Raw genomic sequence first — 5,644 nt, 5'->3', positions numbered from 1 at the left:
ACGTTTTCGGCCCTTCGGCGGGCCCATCGGGTTAAGGAATTTCGGTGTCATTTTTAACATGGGAGTCTATGAGAGAGCCCTTCAACGAGGGTCATCTGCCAAATGTATCTCCTACAAATTTCAAGCTACAGACTCCATTTAGTCTTAAAACGCTCATTAGATGCTGCTCTATCAAACTTGTATTCAGAATTTTCTAATTCCGAATCATTTCCACATGCCAGGCTCTTAAAGTTGGAGTGGTTTTTGAGGCCTCCTCTGCTGTTACCATGGTGACAGGCTGACACACAGAGGCATACAAAGCTCTGAATTGCTCTGATTCTCCAGCAATTCAGAGCAATCCTTCACATCAGCATTCAAAGCATTCTAGTATATATTAAGATAGTGTGGTAACTGATTCAAGCTACTGAAACCTGTTGGAAAGTTTGGAAATGATTTGCAGGCTTTTTCATATCTGAATAAAACACACAATGTTTCATATGAAAATTGAAAACAAACATTTGTTTTTAAATGTTGCTATGACGTTATCATGATGACGTTTTGGTATAGAGATATATAGATAGAATGTTGATTTCACCATAGAGACGTATCAACAAAGCTTCAGTCTTTTGGGACACAACTCACCAACCTGAGTACTCACCGTTGTTTCTTCTTGTAAAGAAGTTGCATTTCCTGCAAGAGATGGATCCTTTCACCTCATCATCCTTCACTGCAGTAAGTAACAAGCTCTTCTCATCTCTAACCCTCCTAATGTCCAAACTTCTTTTAGAGAAATAAATATGAACTAGAAAAGCATTTCCTGAAGAAAATGCAGTTTGATTGCCGCAGCTGAAGCATTGCTTTGAACGCTGATGTGAGTGATTGCTCTGAATTGCTGGAGAATCTGCAATCTGAACTTAATTTGCTGAAACACAGTTAAGAATTTAGAAAGATGAAGCTCTTATCTGGAAAAGTAGAAAATGTTTAATATTATGAAGATATGAAAGAGAAACAGCTGAAGACAAGAACAGTATGAAGTCACTAGGTTGATTGCCATGGCAATCAAACTAATAATAATAAAGACGTAGAAGAACAAGAGTTTGATTGCCTAGCAACGGCAATCAAACTAATAAAGACGTAGAAGAACAAGAGTTTGATTGCCTGGTTTGGTTGCTGGGCAACCAAACTAATTATAGCTTAACTATCAGAGAGTGTATTTAAACTCTCTATCATAAAGATTACAGTGTTAAAATGTATTAGCGATGTTAATGCTGCAAATTTCAGTGTTCTTGTAAGCCTGTTGGTAATTTCAAACCTTGTTTTTATCTCGTATGAAGGAGGTTATCGTGTAGCTGGAGCAGGAAGCATGCCCGTGGAAAGGACGACGGAGTTCCGAGCCGAAGAGCTCTACAAATATTACAAGGTTTATGAGACCATCGGCTCGGGTAATTTCAGGACTAAATGCAGTTTGTGTCGTTTCGTGTCATTTCTATTGTGTGTTAAAGGACGCTGTGTTTTATTTAGGAGGCTTTGCTAAAGTCAAGTTGGGTCGTCACATCTTGACAGGAGAGAAGGTTGCCATTAAAATCATTAATAAAAGATCTCGGGGTGAGTCTGACTGAAGTGTACAACACAAAACTTACACAAACCATGACCTCAAGCTGCAGGACCATTTGAAAATGTACAAAACAAAAAAATAAACACGGCTGTGTTTACATCACATTTAACCGATGTTGAAAGCACCTTCACTTTCTAACTCTACAGGATGACTTGCCTCGTGTGAAGCTGGAGATTGAAGCCATGAGAACCTGAGTCATCAGCACATCTGTCGGCTGTACCAGGTCATAGAGACCTCCACCCAGATATTCATGGTGCTGGAGGTAAAGGTCGAACAGACAGAGATGATGTGTGACTCTGAATAAAACAATCTTATGTTCATATATTTGCCTTCTTTGTAGCACTGCCCAGGTGGAGATTTGTTTGACTATATCATAGCAAAGGACCGTCTGTCGGAAGAGGACACCAGGGTGTTTTTCAGACAGATTGTGTCTGCCATGGCCTACGTACACAGCCAAGGATACGCACACAGAGACCTAAAACCAGTAAAAGTCCTCATCATACAGCCAGATACCACAAAATGTTTGTCTGGGTTTGACTACACTTGATTCTAATGTTTGTGTCTCTGAATCTTAGGAAAACATATTGATTGATGAGGATCATAACTTGAAGCTCATTGACTTCGGCTTGTGTGCCAAACCTAAGGTACATCATCAGATGAAAAAGTCTGATCTTTAAGGTAAAACTGTCACATACTGGTCTACATATCACGTTTCCTCTTTCTCAGGGAGGTTTGGGTTATGAGCTGATGACATGTTGTGGGACCCCCGCATACGTTGCACCTGAGCTCATCCAGGGCAGAGCTTATATTGGTTCAGAGGTAGGACATGCATACTGTTGAATGTTAACATGTAGAAACCTTTGTGTTTACATTCAGGATCTCCACTAAAAAAGATCAATTATTACCTGCCTGCTCTGCTGCGTCTGCCTCTTCTTGGTTTCTTGATCTTATTCACTGGTGCATGACTCGGTACAACTGAGCTTGAAGCTGAAATACTGCTGTGTAATGTGTAACCTCCAGGCTGATGTATGGAGTATGGGAGTGCTGCTGTTCTCTCTGCTCTGTGGAGACCTGCCCTTTGACGATGATAACTGTGTAGTCCTCTACAGGAAGATTACAGTAGAGCTCTGCTGTGTGTCCAGCATATTGGTTGAAGTTATGGAGGTGCTGCTAAATAATTTGTGGCCATGACCGACAGTCGTTGTTTTGTCTTACAGTCTAAGCTAGTGCCGGAATATTGTTTGTTTTTCCTGAAGTGTTTGTGACGTGGATATTTTTTTTCAGAGGGGAAAATATGACAACCCACACTGGCTCTCTCCAGGGAGCGTCCTTCTCCTCAACCAGATGATGCAGGTACATTTCAGTCAGTTTGTTTGCTGTTTTATTTGTGTTTTATCTTGACCTTATCCTTTTTTGACACAAGCAAGGTAGAATGGGGTTCTTGTCCATATTCCTACATGCATCATCTACAGATGTTGAAAGAACATAAAATATAGAAAATAGCCAACTGAAAAAAGGTCCAGTGGAAAAAAAAATCTCTGTCACTCACTAATTGATTGCTATAATGGGGATATTATCATTGCCCAACTTGCCATTTATTGATGTGTCCATTTCACCTTGCAGAACACAGGAAGTGCTTGTTTACTGTAGGCAACTAACATTGGGGGAATTCAGATCTGTTAACTAAACTGTTTTTGTCAATGGAGTTTGACGGTTTGATTCAGTGTGGTGTCAGTTCCCTGTAGGAAAACCCTATCTGACATCAAGGAAAAAAGGTCCTTCTTCAAAGAAACAGAGCCATCCTCTTTTACAATGTACACTTAATATCTTTATCTGTAGTAAAGCACAGTAGTCTGTTTTGGGAATTTACAATATTAATATCTATCTCACATAAATAATCAGTTTCTGAACTGTTCTTGTATTATAGTTTTAGACACAGTGTACATGTTGAATTGCAGTGTCTGTGTGTGTCCTGTAGGTGGACCCCAAGCGTCGTGTGACTGTTAGACAGCTACTGGATCATCCCTGGGTGATGAAAGACCACAACAGCCCTGTGGAATGGTACAGCAGGCAGCTGGTAAAGACACAAGAGGATCATCTATAACAGCATGCATTAGCAAACATTTAAACCACACAATTACAAACACTTAAACAGCTTTTGCTTTCGATATGTGTTCTCTTTGGTAGCTTGTTTCTTTTGGTTTCAAATCAAAGATTCGTCGATTTCGAGGTTTTTTACTGAAACAATAACATCCTTGTATTATATACTCAACAATATTATTTGTTGGAAATTGTTGTTTTCGTGTGTTGACATAAAACTAGAAGTGTCCCTCTTGGGTCTTTAATGGATAGTCCTGGTCTTTTTTTTGTAGCTTGGTCACATAGATGAAGACTGTATCACTGAGATGGCAGTGAACATGAAGCGATCGAGATGAGAGCACCACAGCGCTTGTGAGGGAGGTGTGTGAATTCACTACACTGTAAATCTGTTTAAGAGATCTGTGTGCATTTTTTTGCATGGTTTCTGATGGATTTTAAAACATCTCCCCTCCCACAGTGGCGTTATGACCACACCACAGCCACCTACCTGCTGCTGCTGTCAAAGAAGCAGAGGGGAAAGCCTGTCCGCCTGTGTCCTCAACCAGCTGTCTATGATTCCTCCTGCTCTCCGCTGCACCAGGGACTACAGGTCAGACTCTGGACCACTCCAATATACTCCACATATTTAGGGCTACTGCCAGGTGGATGTTCTTCTTGTACTGATTCTCTGCACCTAATGTTGTTGTGGACCTTTTTTCTTGTGTTCATTTTCAGACAAGAGACGCATTTCAGTTCAGCGAGGATGAAGATGCTGTAATTGTGGATTCTATGGACCTTTGCTCAGATTACATTGATGATTGCCCTTGGGTTTCAGTCTCACAGCATACACCCCAGGGGGTCAGAGGTCATCCAGATGAAAGAACAAACAAAGACATGGTATGTGAAAGTTGAAACAAAAGCAGGAAGCAGAAGGAGGAAGGGTGGTTGGGAGACCTGATTGTCAGACAGTCTCTTTGGTATTCTAACATTATGCTATGATGCTGCTAAGAAGACCCTTATTTTGTGGTATTTGATTGTTCACAAGCAAAGGCAAAAGGGGAGGGAGCTGCCATGGTAAACCTTGGCTAATGCTTCTGCAAGACAGCTTCTCTTGGTCTATAACCATTTACCTGTCTTTAAAGATGACAGTCATTCCCCATACAGTGACTAAATGTTGTAGAGAGAATGAATTTGGTGTCCAGCTGATGTGCTGTTCAGACAGACCACACATTCAGCATGATTCTGTCAAGAGTAATGTACTCATACCACTTTTCTCATGTTGGATTCCTAAAGAGGCTGGCATCTCCATCAGTGGAAAAAAGGTGTGCTTACAGCCCAACCCCAGAGAGGGGGCGGAAAACGACACCCACACCGCCAGGAGAAGAAGGAGAGGGACCAAGAACGAACCAGTGAAAACAAGGAGAATACTGCTATCCAAGAAAATCAAAATGGAACCAAACCCACAGCGGTCACACCCAAAGGTAGGAATAATTTCCTGGTTACAGATAATGCAGAGCTTCAGGACTAGTACAGTTTATTTGAATACTGTAATTGTTTGTTGTTCCAACAAGGGCTTGAAGTACCGTCCCTATTAGATTAGATTTGCAACTGCCCCTCTCCACCCCCCCCCCTCTTTCCTTTATCTATCCCACACTCACAGTCTCATGCAGCTCTCATAATCACAAGTGCCACATCCACATGCCACACATTTGCAAGTAAATTGTCTTCTGGTAATAAACTCATTTTATTTGGCCATTTTTTTTTATCCCAAAGCCACTCATATTTCTGTGATTTAGCTGTCATTATGTCAGAAAATGGACACACACTCAGATTCACTCACACTTATCACTGTCAACTCAAAGGTGAGGTTATAATCAGGAGGCTAATTCTATTCACCTATCTGTAAATGGAGGACACTAATGTGAAAGAGAGTCATTAAAGGCTTAAATTATTTGTCATATTGACGTCTCT

General features: G+C 41.0%; 1 pseudogene; it reads left to right on the top strand.

Annotated features, from left to right (window-relative positions):
• The first annotated feature begins 1,798 nt into the window (after window positions 1–1,798).
• Window positions 1,799–5,644, top strand: part of LOC114429390 (maternal embryonic leucine zipper kinase-like) — a 5,468-nt pseudogene continuing 1,622 nt past the window's right edge.

The sequence above is a fragment of the Parambassis ranga genome, unplaced genomic scaffold, assembly GCF_900634625.1.
Source record: "Parambassis ranga unplaced genomic scaffold, fParRan2.1 scaffold_127_arrow_ctg1, whole genome shotgun sequence".
NCBI lineage: Eukaryota > Metazoa > Chordata > Actinopteri > Ambassidae > Parambassis > Parambassis ranga.
This window is presented reverse-complemented; position numbering and strand designations above follow the sequence as displayed.